This window comes from Amborella trichopoda, chromosome 9 (assembly GCF_054954075.1).
Source record: "Amborella trichopoda isolate Santa Cruz 75 chromosome 9, AtrichopodaSantaCruz75HAP2 v2.0, whole genome shotgun sequence".
In the NCBI taxonomy this organism is placed as follows: domain Eukaryota; kingdom Viridiplantae; phylum Streptophyta; class Magnoliopsida; order Amborellales; family Amborellaceae; genus Amborella; species Amborella trichopoda.
The window spans coordinates 40,028,310-40,044,271 of record NC_142344.1 but is presented as its reverse complement, the minus strand read 5'-3'; the positions used below and the strand labels follow the sequence as shown (position 1 = coordinate 40,044,271).

The following is a 15,962-nucleotide window of genomic DNA, read 5'->3' as shown; positions in this document are numbered from 1 at the left end:
ATCTTTCTTTCTCTTTCTAAAAAAACTATTCTCTTTTTCTCTCTAAAAACCCATTATCTCTCTATAAAATCCCAATCTCTTTATTGCCCTAAAAACCCGTTGTCTCTCACTCTAGATCTCAATCTTTCTCTTTCAAAAAACCCAATCTCTTGCTCTAGAAATCCAATCTCTCTTTCTCTCTAAAAATCCATTCTCTCTCTCTCTAAAACCCATTTTCTCTCTCTAAAAACTAGATCACCATCAAAAACCCATTCTCTATCTAGAAACCAAATATCTCTTTCTCTTTTTCTAAAATCCCATTATCTCTTTGTCTCTAAAATCAATTGTCTAATCTATCCTCTCTGTCTAGAAACCCAATCTATCTCTCTCTCTCTAAAAATCCATCATCTAAACCATCACTCTTTCTCTTTTTGAAAACCTATTCACTCACTCTCTTTAGAAACCAATCTCTCTTTTTAGAAATCCATTATCTCTTTCTCTCTCTAAACCCCTATTTTCCCCTCTCTAAAACCAAATATCTCTTTCTCCCTAAAAACCCATTCTCTCTCTAAAAATTCAATCTCTCTTTTTTTCTCTAAAAACCCATATTCTCTCTAAAACTTGATCTCTTTCTCTCTCTAAAAAATAAATATCTTTTTCTCTCTCTAAAAACCCACTCTCACTAACAACCCAATCTCTCTCTTTCTAAAACTTCGTTTTCTCTAGAAACCCGATATCTCTTTCTCTCTTAAAAACGCATTCTCTTGCTAAAAATCCAATATCTATTTCTCTTTCAAAAAACATATTCTCTCTCTAAAAACCCAATCTCTCTCTCTAAAAATTCATTCTCTCTCGAGAAATCCAATCTCTCTTTGTCTCTCTAAAACCTATTTTCTCTCTTTTGAAACCCGTCTCTCTCTAAAAATTTATTTTCTCTCAAGAAATCCAATCTCTCCTTCTAAAAACACGTTCTCTCTCTAGAAACTCAATCTCTCTTGCTCTCTCTAAAACCTATTTTTTATCTAGAAATCCATTCTCTCTTTCTCTCTCTAAAAATCCATTTTCTCTATCTAGAAACCCAATCTCTCTTTTTCTCTACCCAATCCCTCTTTCTCTCTCAAAAAACCTAATCTTCTTTCTCTCTCTAAAAATCCAATTTCTAGTTTTCTTTAGGAACCCAAGCTCTCTTTTTCTCTCTAGAAATCAATGGCTTTTATTTTGTCTAAAAATATATTCTCTCCTTGAAAACCCATTCTTTCTCTAGAAACCCATTCTCTCTCTAAAAATCCAATCTCTCTTTCTCTCTCTAAAGACCGAATATTTTTTAAATTTTCTACAATAAAATGTCTCAAATTTTCTTAATTGGTCACGGGCTGGGCTTTAATATTACATATTCAGGCGGGACAGGCTTTTCGGGTACATTTTTTGACCGGGCCTTATCGGGCCGAGCGAAAGTATTTTTGGGCTGTGCCAGGTCTTGGGCCAGCCCGGTCCAATGGCAGCCCCCCACCCACGATTATTTTCATAGAAATTAGAATCATACCTACATATGTATGATTCCAATTTCTTAGATTTTGGATACTTTTTATAGAAATTAATTTTAAAAGTAAAAATATTTCTTACTTTTGTTATGAACCAAACCCGAGAAATTAGTAATTTTCTAAGAAAATAATTTCTAAGAAATCATTTTCATACGAACCAAACCAAACATGCTCTTATGTATATAACATGGAGTTTAAGAGAGAGAGAGAGAGGTATTATGACACCTACAGGCAGTGTGAGAACCGATATTATAGTCTTCAGCTTGATAATCCATGATAAAGGTTCCAAATGTTTTGAGAAATGATACTATAATCTTCAGCTTGAAAATCCATGATAAAGGTTCCAAATGTTTCAAAAAGTTGAAAAAGCCCTTGGAAGGACAAAATAAGGATGTAAATAAAAACTCAGAAGATTTGGGTACTAGAATAAGGGATTAGTTGTGTTCATTGTGAAGCTACAATGCTATGAAGCTCTGAACTTGACAATTTAGACCTAATGGTGTCCAAATGGGTTTAAATTTGGAAGTGAGGTCTAAAGTGCGTAAGTCCACCCGGTTAACTCCACAAAGTGAATTAAAACTGGTACAAGCCCCATTAATGGTATGACTAACCATTCCTCAAGAACCCGCGAGGTTCACTGCAAGCCCAGAAGGAGGGCATGACGCCTCTTGCAGTGAACTTGAATTGGGATCCGGTTGAGATCTAAATGACCTCAAATTTTGAGGCGAGCCTCTTATTGTGATTGGTATGTCGAGTAAGTTTTATGTTGATTGAACAGCATTTGTTGGTGATTGCCAACTTCATCGCGAGGCTAACGGAGCACATACGTCCCTCTCACGGTGAACTTGACCAAGTGGTTTAAACAGGCCCAAACATGGTGAAAGGCATGAATTGGGCTTCGAAAAACATGCCCGCAAGATCTTATAAGACAGGGTGAAGAATGGATGTGATATGCCAGTCGACTGCCATAAGAACTTGTCTCGCGGTAGAGTTGTTGGTCTTTTTGAATAGTTTTTTCTTGTTTTTGGGTAAGCGGGGAGAGGGCCCCTACCTGTGGTTGGAATTGAGCTTAGGTTGTAGCGTTGTAAATCCTCAAATGATAACCAATTGAGCCGGGCACTTTAGATATTTTGAGATAAATACAAATATTTTTGGAGAAATAAAAAGCCATTAGATCGACCTTTTGATAGGCAATCAAGATAACTCCATTACAAGGCTATAAATTTGCTAAAAAGATATTGAATTGGTGGTTTTTAGATGCTATTTCTGAGTGCACTCCCCTTTTATGGTGAACTCGACAAAGTGACCTTTTAAACGACAAATCCTGGGATATTTAGGAATAAAGAATGGTAATTCCGTTGATCGGACATCCAAGTGTTTTGCAAAAGGAAATATTTCATAAATTAGAAGATCTCGACAAGCAATCTTGCTAAATATTGGTGATTCCACATGTAAGAGATACTTTTTGGACGATCCTAGAGAGAGAGAGTTTCAACACGAATTTCAAGCTAATCTCAGAGATGGAGCTTGATTAAGCTTCCATATATTGGATAGCATATACTTACGCTTTTTAAAGTGGTTGGGGTTCGATTTCCCCAAGGTTAACACTTTCTTTCTTTTTAGGGAAAGGTTTTTATGCTTCCCCTACAACATAGATCTTACAGCATAGAAGATCTATGCTTTCTCCACCATCTACTCGTCCAATTTTGATCAAGAGATCCACTCAGTTTGATCTTAGATTTGATGTCTCAAAGTATTTTATTTTTAGTTATTTTTATGCAAATTGTATGAATATAAAATTTGTTTTGTGCCATCTTCTCATTGGGGCGCACCTATAAAAAATATTAAAAATAAATATTCGATAAAATATAATGACCAAAATACCTTTGAAACTTTCAGAGGTATTTTGGTTATTTTATTTTATTGAAAAATATATATAAATTGTTTTCGCTAGTGCGAGTTTAATAGAAGATTGAACATCCAAAATTAGTATAAAAATAGTGTGTAGAAAAAACATTTAAAAATAAAAGAGAAATGACCTTGTGAGATCCTCCCACACCCATGTGTGTAGGACCCTAAATGATCACCATTAAATTTGACACAGATCTCAAGAAAAGTCAAGTCTCATACCCATGTGATAACTTTTCTAACGATATGTGCCAAATTTAATGGTGATCATTTGGGGTCCTACACACATGGGTATGGGAGGGTCTTATAGGATCCTTACTCAAAATAAAATAGTGCAGAGACGTGACATTGTGATTGGGGCAATCTTAGCCCTCCATTCAATATGGAGGGTTGGATAAGGGGAAGTATATGAGTTTTATGCTGTAGGGGAAGCATAAAAAGCTTGCCCTTCTTTTTAAGGTTAAAGAGATTTTTTTTTTGTTTTAAATAAGGGGTTCATGGGAATCAAGCCTATGAGTTCATAGAATTGAACCTACGAACTCATAGAGAACAATATACAAAAGCTGGATGAGCCAACCAATATGTCACTTAGAGACTAATGCTAAAGTAAGATAGATTATTACATTTATTATCTGTTTTTGTCCTTTTTTTTAAAAAAAATTTAGCATGACTTGAGCGAGTTACTCGGACTTGGCCAAGAAACTCGCTTCGGCCAAATTCCGTGTACTTTGGCCCAGTCATGTTTCAAAACACTGAGTCATTGTTTTGTGTGCATTCTTTGGTCTATGTCTTTGGAGTCATATCTTTTCTCAAATTTTCTTTAGTACACATCTAAGAAACGAATTTTGGCAACTCCACCGAGGAAGAGTGTAACTTTTCATGTCATGTTGAAATTCTAAGTTTTCTGCTCTCTCTTGATTTAGAAGCACACATCCCACAAAGTTTCACTCTTTCATATTGTTTTGGATTTATTATTGGACCAACATTCGAGGATGAAACACACCCAAGAGATTGGAGACTAATGAATGTTAATAGTTTGAAAAGAAGGGCCGTTATCAAGCTATGTGAGCTCGTGTGTTGATCACTTTATTTTTCTGAAAATATTTTCACATGAACATTGCTTTTAGTTTGCTTGGTGCGTAATGCATATACAAATAAATCCTATAGTAAATCATTTTATAATGAAATGGTCTAATTCATAATAAAGCAAAACCTCACCTCTTGAGGTGGGAAAACGTTCCGTGTGCTTTTATTTTCACTCGCGGACTCACTATTTACTATTTACAATATGATTTATAATGCAATATTTTATTTATATATTGAATAATATATTTAATATACAAATTATATTTAAATAATATTTAATACACAATATATAAGTAACATTTTATATAAGTAATATATGATTTTATACTATATTTTATTATATAACATTAGATAATATATATCAATGTAATATAATATTATGATATAATATATTATTTTATACTATACTATCTTATTTAGCTAGATAATATATGTTTCTATAATATAATATAATAATATAACACATAATATTAGTATAATATAATATTAACACTGCATATAATATATGTTTGTTATATTATATATAATATACAATGTTTACATTATAGTATAATATAATATAATATATATTTATGTAATATAATATATCAATAATATTTAATGCACAATATATAAATACAATTTTATATAATCAATATATTATTTTGTATTATATTATACTATCTAATATTATATAATATATATTAGTGTAATATATTATTATGGTATAATACATAATATTAGTGTTATTAGTATAATATAATATTAACACTATATATATATAGTTTATATTAAAAATAATATCCAATATTTGCATTGTATTATAATATAATATAATATATATATTCATGTAATATAATATATTTATATAATATATATTTTCTTATTTATTATTAGTATAATATAATATTAACACTATATATAACACATATATGTTTATTATATTACATATATTGCAATATAATATATTTATATAATATTTATTTTATTGTCTAATATATAACATATTTCATTATATAATGTATTTTATTTAGGAAAAAGTTTATAGAGAGCCGTGGCTCGAAACAATCAAATTAGAGCCTACCTAAAAAATTTCACTAATGAAGTTGTTTTGATGCCCAAATGCCCTCAAATTGATCATCTTGATATCAAGATGCATGAACATGAGAAAAAAATAGATTTTAAGTTTTGAAAATAGTGTATTTTGTAACGCATTTTTGGACCGTCAATTTTCAAGATTTTCAAGTTTTCATAGATCTGTCGATCTATATTATTTTTTAAGTTTTAAACTTTATAACTAAAAATAAAAATATATTTTAAGGCTATCATAAATATTTCCAATAATGAAACCACATTTCTCGATAGTATTTGAAGGTAGGCTCTAGTTTGATTGTTTAGAGCCTAGGCTCTATACAAACCGCACCCTTTTATTTATGTAATAAATATTTACACGAACAATTGTTTCATGCGGGTTGGATCGCATTTGTACAATATGTAGTCCAAAGGTATAAAGCATCCATCTTAAAGATGGATGCAAATAGGTGGTCGATCTAAAAACAATTGTAACTAACGATCCAAATATTTTCTTAATATAATTATTATTTCTAGTGTTCAAAATTTATTTATTTATTTGTATTCATGATCTCCATGTTAAAGATCATATATTATCTAAAAATTAGGATCAAATTATATTAAAAAAATATATTTAGTAAGAAGCTTGCATTTCTACATGTGCTTGTTTGGCCGCATGCTAACCGCTTCCTATTTACAATACAATATATATTATATAATATTTTATATTTAATATAAAAATAATATTTATATAATAGATATTTTATTTAATATATATTCTATTATATAATATATAAATATATATTTTATTTAACATATATTCTATTATATAATATATAATATATTTTATTATTTAATGTATTTTATATATGTAATAGATACTTACAATACAATATAGATCATTTAAGGTATTATATTTAATATTAAATAATATTTAAATAGAATTTAATTAATAATATTTGTGTATATATTTAATATATTTACAAAATATATTTAGAAGACAATTGTTTCGTGCGGGATGGACCGCATTTCTACAATATGAGGTCTAGAGGTATAAAACATCCATCTTAAAGGTGGATGCAAATAGGTGGTCTATCTAAAAGCAATTGTAACTAACAGTCCAAATGTTTTTTTAAATATAATTATTATTTATAGTTTTGAATTTTAATTTTTTTCATATTCATGATCTTCATGTTAAAAATTATATATTCTCTAAAAATTAAGATCAAATTATATTTAAAAAATATATTTATTGCCAAGCTTGAATTTCTACAATATGCAAGCTGGCCGCATAAAAATCGTGTCCATATTTAAATACCCAACAAGTTACTAAACATATGTAATTCATCATATAGTGTTTTTTAAACGTGTTAAAAAACATGGTGAAAAGAAAGTTTCTCAAAGTTTTCAAGCAAAGTGTTTACGTATATAAATATTTTTCCTGACAAAATAATTATGCATAAACCAAATGTGCCCTAAAATCAAACTGTCCTAGAATATTTGAAAGCCATACTTCAAGCATCATAAATGAAAGATGATAAGGTCCTGACATCATATGTCGGTATAGATACCAGTCTCTTAGGTACAACTCTTAAAATTTTCGTAAAGAGACAAGTATACACCTCAATTACATATACTTTTCTTCAAAAGTATATACAATTATCACTGATAAAACTAGCCTTCCAACTCAACTACAAGAAGAAAAACAAATATAAAAAACATCTCTTTATTACATTTCCATAATCATTTCGCTTCATTTTGACACCTTGAGCTTGCGTACATACAAGACAATGTGTATGCTTGAAAAATTCAACCTTATACAATTTCTTGTAAAATTTTATCAAATATTTCTACACATACAATGACTCAGAATGCTATCTCAATTATACAAACACTTCCAAAAATGCGTCCCTAAGGGACATAAGTCATGAGAAGACAAAATTCATGCAATTTGCCTAGGATTATCTCCTCAAGACTTGTCATACCCCATACCTGATTTCCACTTTGATAGCATAAGGATTTGAAGAGTATTGCACTCAATAATCGAGAAGCATAAAGCAACTTCCAATGCGCACTTTAATACCAATTAGGGGACTGATTTAATTCAGCAAGAGAGAGGAGAAAAGACGAAGATGCATGGTGAAAAATATGTGCCAATTTTTTGATACTAAACTATGGAGAGCGGTGAGGATGCGAGTGTATAAAAACTAATATATTGGAATTGGACGGATGTGAGTGTATAAAAACTAATATATTGGAATTGGACTACAATGTAGTTGAAAACATTCCAATAAAAATTGAAAATATTATAATACACTTGCAATTACAATTTGAAAAAACAAATTACAGCAAGGTCACTGTGATATCAGTGAGCTATTGACTTCTAAATACACTCAATTGAGAGGATTCAACTCAAGTGTGATCCCTTGCACATGAATAAAATAAGTTACAAAAGAAGATAATCAAACTACATATGTATAGTATACATTTAAAAAATCAGCACCATTCAAACTTATATAGCTAAATAATATATCAATTAACTCATAAAACTTAGTACAACATGATCTCTATTACAGAAACATATATATGGTCAAGTGTAAATTGGATTAAGACCATTTAAAGCCAATCGGAGCTCTTGGCTACCCGATTTATGGCCTTGGGTCCTAGCTATTTGCCAATGAGTGCCACATGATGGCATCTTACAAATTTAGGCAATTTCATCATCTTCAAATGTAAAGGATTTGCAGAGATCCAAAGATCTAAACAAGTGAGAATTTCATGGGAGAGATCTTGCACTTCAAAACACACAAGCTGGCTCAAATTTCTTCACAAAGGGGGTTATGAAAGTTCGACATAGTCTCTCTATATAAAATCAACAATTTAAGATGACTATTATGTGATATTAGTGACTGATATAAATTTAAAAACTCAAAGAAATATCAACAAAAAATATTAGAAAAATCAAAAGGGAAAGTTCATGAAAAACTACCACAAGTTGTGCATGGATGAAGCCTTAAACAACATGAATCAATTGAGTTTTATAATGAATCAAGAAGGCTAAGATCTAATCATCAAAAGGGAAAGGAATGTTGTTGAAATTGACTATATACAAAAATTGACTATATACAAAAAAAAAAAAAAAAAAAAACATATACATGAAAATTGAAACACCTTACTCAATTATTCAAAGCTTGAAGACTAGATCATCCATGGCTTGAGTTTTGAGCTTTTGATCACCATTAATGGACTAGTATGAGACTATGAAGGATCTATTCTCTCTTACAACATCAAGAGACTTTCTTAGAGAGAGAAAGGAAGAAAATATCTTGGTTTGGGCTGTTGTCTTGTATTTTTGACGCACTTCTTTCCCATGCGCATAAAAGAGGAGGCGATTGCAACCATGCCACATAGGTACCAAATACGCCACCCGCATGGAATAAACCTAATTTTGGTCCCAAAAGGTGTGCAAGTGTGGGCTTTGACATCCCAAAGTCCTTCCCCAAGTTTCGCCTCAATCAGACAAAGGCACGAGGGATTAGGTAGGGATTCAATTTGAGGTGCTATGCTCTAACGTATACAAGCTACATCATAGCTAAAACTCCATGAGGGTGATCTCAGATGATCACCCGACCACTGCTAACGGCTTCAGAAGGCCCAAAAACCATTAACTTGCAAATTTCAGCTCAAACATGTTGTTTACTTTTCAGATATGGGAAACAAAATCAGTTACCAAAAATAGTAAACAAAATGATGCACTCACCCAAAAATGGGATAATCTAGTAATGCTCATATCTCATCGACCACAAGGAGGATAGAGCTTAAATTTTAGTATATTGGTCTCCTCATCAAGAGGAATATTTTGACATATGCCACGCTCGAAGTCGATGACCTAACGAAGAGAAATCTTAGAAAGACGGTTACATGAGAAGTGCTTTTTGTGTGTGGTTAGGTGCCTCGATCTTGCCCCCAAATCTGGATGACCTTGGGGCCGATCACAAGATCATGATGAGCTTGAGACCGGAGATTGCTCTCTCGGAAACCGCGTGAAGAGGACGTGGGCAGGGTACCAACTGGTGAGAGAGGAATTATGGTCGTGAGATGGGACTTACCTCACGTGGGTCCATGATACGCTCGAGCTGCTTGCCTCGGTGCCCTTTTAGATCACAAAGAAAGCCCCCTAGGCTTGAGGCCGGTTCAGCTTCAACTCCCCTGACTCGTTCTCTGCGTTCCTGAACACACGTACACACATAAGATGTCCAAACAAGCGGGTCTGAAGACCCTGACTTGTAGAAAATAAAATAAAATGAAATGGAATGAAATGAAAATGAAGTGAAGGGGATGAAATAAAATAAAATAAAATGAAATAAAGTGGAAGGGGTAAGATAGAGGAAAATGGAATTAAAATAAAACCATATAAAATGAAGTAAAATAAAATAGAATAAAAGAGGGAAAAGAAATAAGATAAAATAGAATGAAGGAAAATAAAATAAAATAAAATAAAAGAAGTAAAATAAATAAAATAAAAATAGGATGAAGTACTCACCAAAAAAAGAAAAGAAAGAAGGATGAAGAAAAATAAAATAAAATAAAATAAGTAAGAGAAATAAAATAAAATAAAGTAAAGTAAAGTAAAATAAAGAGGTAAAAGAAATAAAATAAAATGAAGTAAAGTAAAATACAATAAAAGAAATAAAAGAAACAAAATTAAATGAAGTAAAGTAAAATAAAATAAAACAAGTAAAAGAAATAAAATAAAATAGAATGAGGTAAAGTGAAATGAAATAAAAGAGGTAAAAGAAATAAAATAAAATGAAGTAAAGTGAAATAAAATAAAAGAGGTAAAAAAAATAAAATAAAATACAAAGGGGTAAATCAAAAGAAGAGAGAGAGAGGGCTCGTTATTGGGGTTTTAGAGAGCGAGTGGGAGGTGAACGAAGGGTGAGAAGGGGAGTGGCGGCTTAAGCCGTCGGGTGAAGGAGTGGCGGCTTAAGCCGCCCATTAGATGCAAGGAAAGAGAGGAAGGGAAGGTGAAAGAGGAAATGTAGGGGAGTGGCGGCTTAAGCCGCCATTTGGATGCAAGGAGAGAGAGAGGGAGAGAAGGTGAGGAAGGACGAGAGTGGGGTGGCAACTTAGGTCGCCGCCTGGTGCAGGTGAGAGAAAGGGGTAAGGAGAGGAGTGATGGAGACAATGGCTGAGGAGAGAGAGAAAAAGAGAGTGAAAAAAGAGAGGAGATGGAAAAAGAAGAGGAGAGAGAAAAAAAGAAAGGGAGACGATTGATCCCACCGTTTTGAGAAAGGGCTCAAATTGCCGCTCGCGAAAGAGAGAAGTCAGAAGAGGGAAAAGAAAAAGAATATAGAGAAAGAAGAGTTAGATGGAGGAGAGAGAAATTACCTGAATTGGCTTTTGGTTGGGTACGACAATTACAGTCCCAAAGTGGCTCAAACGGAAAAGTTTTCTCTCTCCTCCTCTCTAAGGGTGTGTTTGATAACATAAGTTAGAAGCGGAAGAAAGAACTTCCCCATTACTGTACAAGTTATCGTGTTTGATGGAAAAAGAAGACTTTAAATGGGAACTCTACTATACTGTTTATGTTCGTACTCTCGCGTGTAAAAAAATCCAAAGCTTAAAATAGGAAGTTGGTTTCGGACTTACCTCCCCAAACTTCTTCATGCAACCCCCGATAACCCTAGCCCTCTTCGTCCCTTCTTCCCATAGCCATTGAGCACCCTCTCTTCCCATGTCTCCATCTTCGCCATTGAGCACCCTCTCTTTGCAGCATGACCCCTCTCCTCGAGTTCAGCCCTGAGCCAGTGCCCTATTCGCAGCACGATCCCTCTCTTCGCGCTCAGCCCTCAGCCAACTCTCTGTTCGCAGCACGCCATTATCTCAGGCAGGCTCTTCTCTTCATATGCAGCCCTCGCTAGAGTCTACTCAGCTGTCATTGAGCTCTGATTCTTGCTATTGATTAAGGTATGGTATTGACTTTATTCTTTCTGTGTTATTGATGTATATGTTTGTTAAATCTCTGTATTTGTTCTTGAGCTCATCAGCTCTGTGTTATTGTCCTTGCTATTAATCTCTGTCTTTATTCTACCTCTTAGAACCCCAATTCTATCCTATAAAAACCCTTGTTTCTCCCTTGTTTATCTATTTTTTTTCATTTTCTCGGGTTTTTTGGGTATCTATAGATCACAGAGGAGTGTCACTCTCTCTGTGTTTCTTGAACTTTGCATTTAGGCTGTTTATCACAGGGATTCTGTTTGGGGATTTTTCCCATATTGATATGTAACTATTATTTTGGGGCTTTTTATGTTGGGGTTTTTTGGCGATTCTGTTGGGGATTTTTGGGGCTTTTTCACGTATTGGGTTTTTTTTTGGGGCTTTTTCAATTAAAAACATTCGATTCAAATTTACATGTAAATTTTGTTTTTTCAGTAGTAGATAATTTCTCATATTGGGATAATTTTTCAATAGCTAATTTTGCCCTCAAGCAACAACCTTTTTTATTTTATTGAATAGTGTCTTTTTCCTTGTGCATATCAATATTTCTACATGCAACTATTTATAGGTATTTTTGTTTGATTTGGTTTAAAGAATTTCGTCATCCCCAAAATTTCATGAACGTGAGTCCAACACTGAAAGTGTGAAATTGAGGATAAGTTTTCGCGAGTGCTTCATAATGCAAAATTTAATGTCAATCTATATCCCTGCAAGATCTCTTAAGTGGTTTTAATTGTCACTATTGGGTTGAGGTTGAATGTGGATAACATGTAATGGACTTCGTTGAACGTTGTATTGGTTTTTTTTTATTTGCTTCCTGCCCGTCATTGGATTTTCATTTTCCTTTGATGTTGATATTATGAGTTTGTTAAGGTTTTGGTCCAATTTTCATGTCTCTGCTAGTATAGATTCTAGAGAATGGGTTAAAAATCGTCTGAGTTCACTCTGAACTTGACGAAGTTGATTTGGATTGGGTGGTCTTGGCCAAGTATGGGTCTTTTATGTTAATTTTTTTAGGCACATGGAATCTTATAAAACCTTATAGGTTCATATACCAAGATGACTCAGCTTGATACCAAGTGTGACTCATACAAACAAGAAATGCATGAATTACCAACATTTTCATTTTCTTCACTCAATAGTTTCATTTGTTCCAAGTATTTTATTGCAATTGCTTTGCTAATTTTTTTTTGAAATTGCTTTGATATACAACTATGGCGTGGGTTCATGAAATTTGATATATTTTTTCTATGATATACAGCTATGTTGTAGGTTTGTTTATTTCTTTTTATGCAAACAAGAAATGCATGAATTACCCACATTTTCATTTTCTTCACTCAATGGTTTCATTTGTTCTAAGTATTTATTGAAATTGCTTTGTTATTTTTTTTTTCAAATTGCTTTGATATACAGCTATGATGTGGGTTCATGAAATCTGATATATTTTTTCTATGATACACAACTATGATGTGGGTTTGTTTATTTCTTTTTATGCAAAGAAGAAATGCATGAATTACCAATATTTTCATTTTCTTCACTCAATGGTTTCATTTGTTCCAAGTATTTATTGAAATTTCTTTGCTATTTGTTTTTTGAAATTGCTTTGCAATGGATGTGTGGTGTTCAATAGGATGTACCCATACACATCATCAAGCGCGACGAATGAGAATATGGGAGGCAAGAGAAGCTCCCAATGGACACAATCAGAAGATGATTACTTTATTGAACTAATGGAGAAGGAGACTAGGGGTACGGGGCAGGGGGGTTAGAAAAGGTGCATGGAAACATATGGTAGACGCCATGACAATTAAATATAGGTCAAGAAACAATGTAACTAGGTTGAAAAGCAAACATAAGTTCTTTAGGAACATGTACAATGATATAAAAAAACTTAAGAATGTCTCTGATTTCAGATGGGATGGAAGTAGGAGGATAGTAACCACCGGGGTTGCTGTTTGGAATGACTTCCTAACGGTATGTAATTACTCCTTTGCATAGACTTTTAAAATGTTGACTATGTTTCAATACGATTATCGATAATTATAATTTATGGTCTTTGATATGCAGGAGAATGAATGGACAAACAAATACCAAAACAAGACTTTGCCCAAGTATTCGCTGCTAAGTAAAATCTATGAGGGTGAAACGACAGATGGGACGTAAAAATCTATTGGCAGTGGCATCAGAATTGAGCGAGAAAGGCCCAACCATGCATTCTTTGACAACCCCCCATTAGAAGTCTAGGATGAATCTAACTCATCATCATCTGATGAGCTAGTATTATCTGGATAAAAAAGACGACGGTCCCATACTCTGATAGGAGCACAACGCCGATCAAAGCAAATCGCCCACTTTGAGTCCATGACTTTAGCCATGACAAAGATGGCTCATAGCATTGAGATGCTGGCATGTGACACTACAGGTAACAACAGTACTCCTGTGGTGGATGGTCCGTCCAAGGCTAGGAGAGATGCTTGTAAAATTGCTGAAGGCATGTGAAAAGCAGGTGAAGTAGGTGATGCTGTCCTTTTAACAGCGTCAAGGACTTCAAAGATTCTATAAAGGCGGAGATGTTACAAAACTTGGAGGATCCAAGGATACAAAAGACTTACTTAGATGAAGAGATGAAACACCTCCAATAGAGTTCTGATTGACTATGTTTAATTTTAACATCAAAGACTGCTTCTTTCAATTGTATGTGGATGGCTTATGTCATTTTAATGTCAAATATTGCTTCATGGTTTGCTTTATAGATGATGACTTCTTTCATTTGTATGATGGTTTGCTTTATGGATGGTGAAAGAGATAGTTTCTTTCATTTGTATGTAGATAACTTCTTTCATTTTAATGTCAAAGATTGCTTCATGGTTTGCTTTATGGATTATGGTTTATTTCATTTGCATGAAGTTTTGCTTTATGGATGATGAAAGGGATGGCTTCTTTCATTTGTATGTGATGACTTCTTTCATTTTAATGTCAAAGATTGCTTCATGGTTTGCTTTATGGATTATGGTTTCTTTCATTTATATGATAGTTTGCTTTATGGATGATGAAAGAGATAGCTTCTTTCATTTGTATGTGGATGACTTCTTTCATTTTAATGTCAAAGATTGCTTCATGGTTTGCTGTATGGATTATGGTTTCTTTCATTTGCATGATGGTTTGCTTTATGGATGATGAAAGAGATGGCTTCTTTCATTTGTATATGGATAGCTTTTTTCATTTTAATGTCAAATATTGCTTCATCGTTTGCTTTATTGTTGTGGATGGTTTCTTTCATTTGTAATTATGGATTCCCGACGGTGTCGGTTGGTGGGAATGTTATGTGTTGCACATATTGGTATAGCACTACCCAAATGAGGAGGGGGCATGTTCATACTTCAATTTTTATTGGGGCCAATTATGTCCAATACTTGCTGCCAGGGCACCCTCATAAGTGCTTCGACAAGTTACGCATGGAAAAAATTGCTTTTATCAGTTTATGTAATTTGTTAAAGGAGAGGACAAACATTACTTATACTATATATTTGGCAATTGATGAAAAAGTAGCCATATTTTTAAGCACTATCACACAGAATCAGCAGAATAGGGTGGTTTAGGAATGGTTCCAACATTCAGGGCAAACCATAAGTTACTTCTTCAATAAAGCTTTAAAAGTAATCTTAGAATTGGAACCCTAGTTCCTACAACCACGAAGCAATAAAACACTTGCCCACTTTGCTGGTGATAGATACACTACGCTTTTACCCATAGTTCAAGGTATGTGAGTGTTAGATATTCCATATTGTTCTTCTCACATCCACATCATACTAATATATAAGTAATGGTGATTTGTTTGTCTTAATAGGATTGTGTTGGAGCTATTGATGAGACTCATATCCCTGCTCAAGTTCGTACTCGATTGCATAATCGTTTTCGAAACAGAAAAGGTTTTCTAAGCCAGAATGTTATGATTGTGATTGGTTCGACATGCTCTTCCATTATGTACTTGCAGGTTGGGAAGGATCCGCATCAGATTCTAAAGTCTTATATGATGCAATTAGTAATGGACGCAGTAGGCTTGCAGTGCCTGTGGGTAACTCCATTACATTATTTTTCGTTACTTTGGTTTGTACAATATTTGGTAGGGTAATATCAGGCTTTATAATATACTCATTGTACAAACATAGAATAGGAAAATACTACCTTGTAGATGGTGGCTATCCTACTATGCGTGATTTCATAGGACTATATCGAAGTGTCCGTTACCATCTAAACGAATTTACATCAGGCCCATGAGCTCCTCAAAATCACAAAGAGTTATTCAACAAGTGGCATTCGACGCTTAGAAATGTAGTGCAGAGGACATTTGGGCTTTAGAAGGCCAGATTTCCTGTACTCAGGAATCAAATGCAGTAT

At 33.3% G+C, this 15,962-nt stretch overlaps 1 long non-coding RNA gene across 1 annotated transcript; it reads left to right on the top strand.

Annotated features, from left to right (window-relative positions):
* The first annotated feature begins 11,275 nt into the window (after positions 1–11,275).
* LOC110007696 (uncharacterized) lies at positions 11,276–14,314 on the top strand. Its single transcript, XR_002281769.2, has 3 exons — positions 11,276–11,534; positions 13,478–13,538; positions 13,632–14,314. It is a non-coding gene; the product is annotated as an uncharacterized LOC110007696 (long non-coding RNA).
* The last annotated feature ends 1,648 nt before the right edge of the window (positions 14,315–15,962 follow it).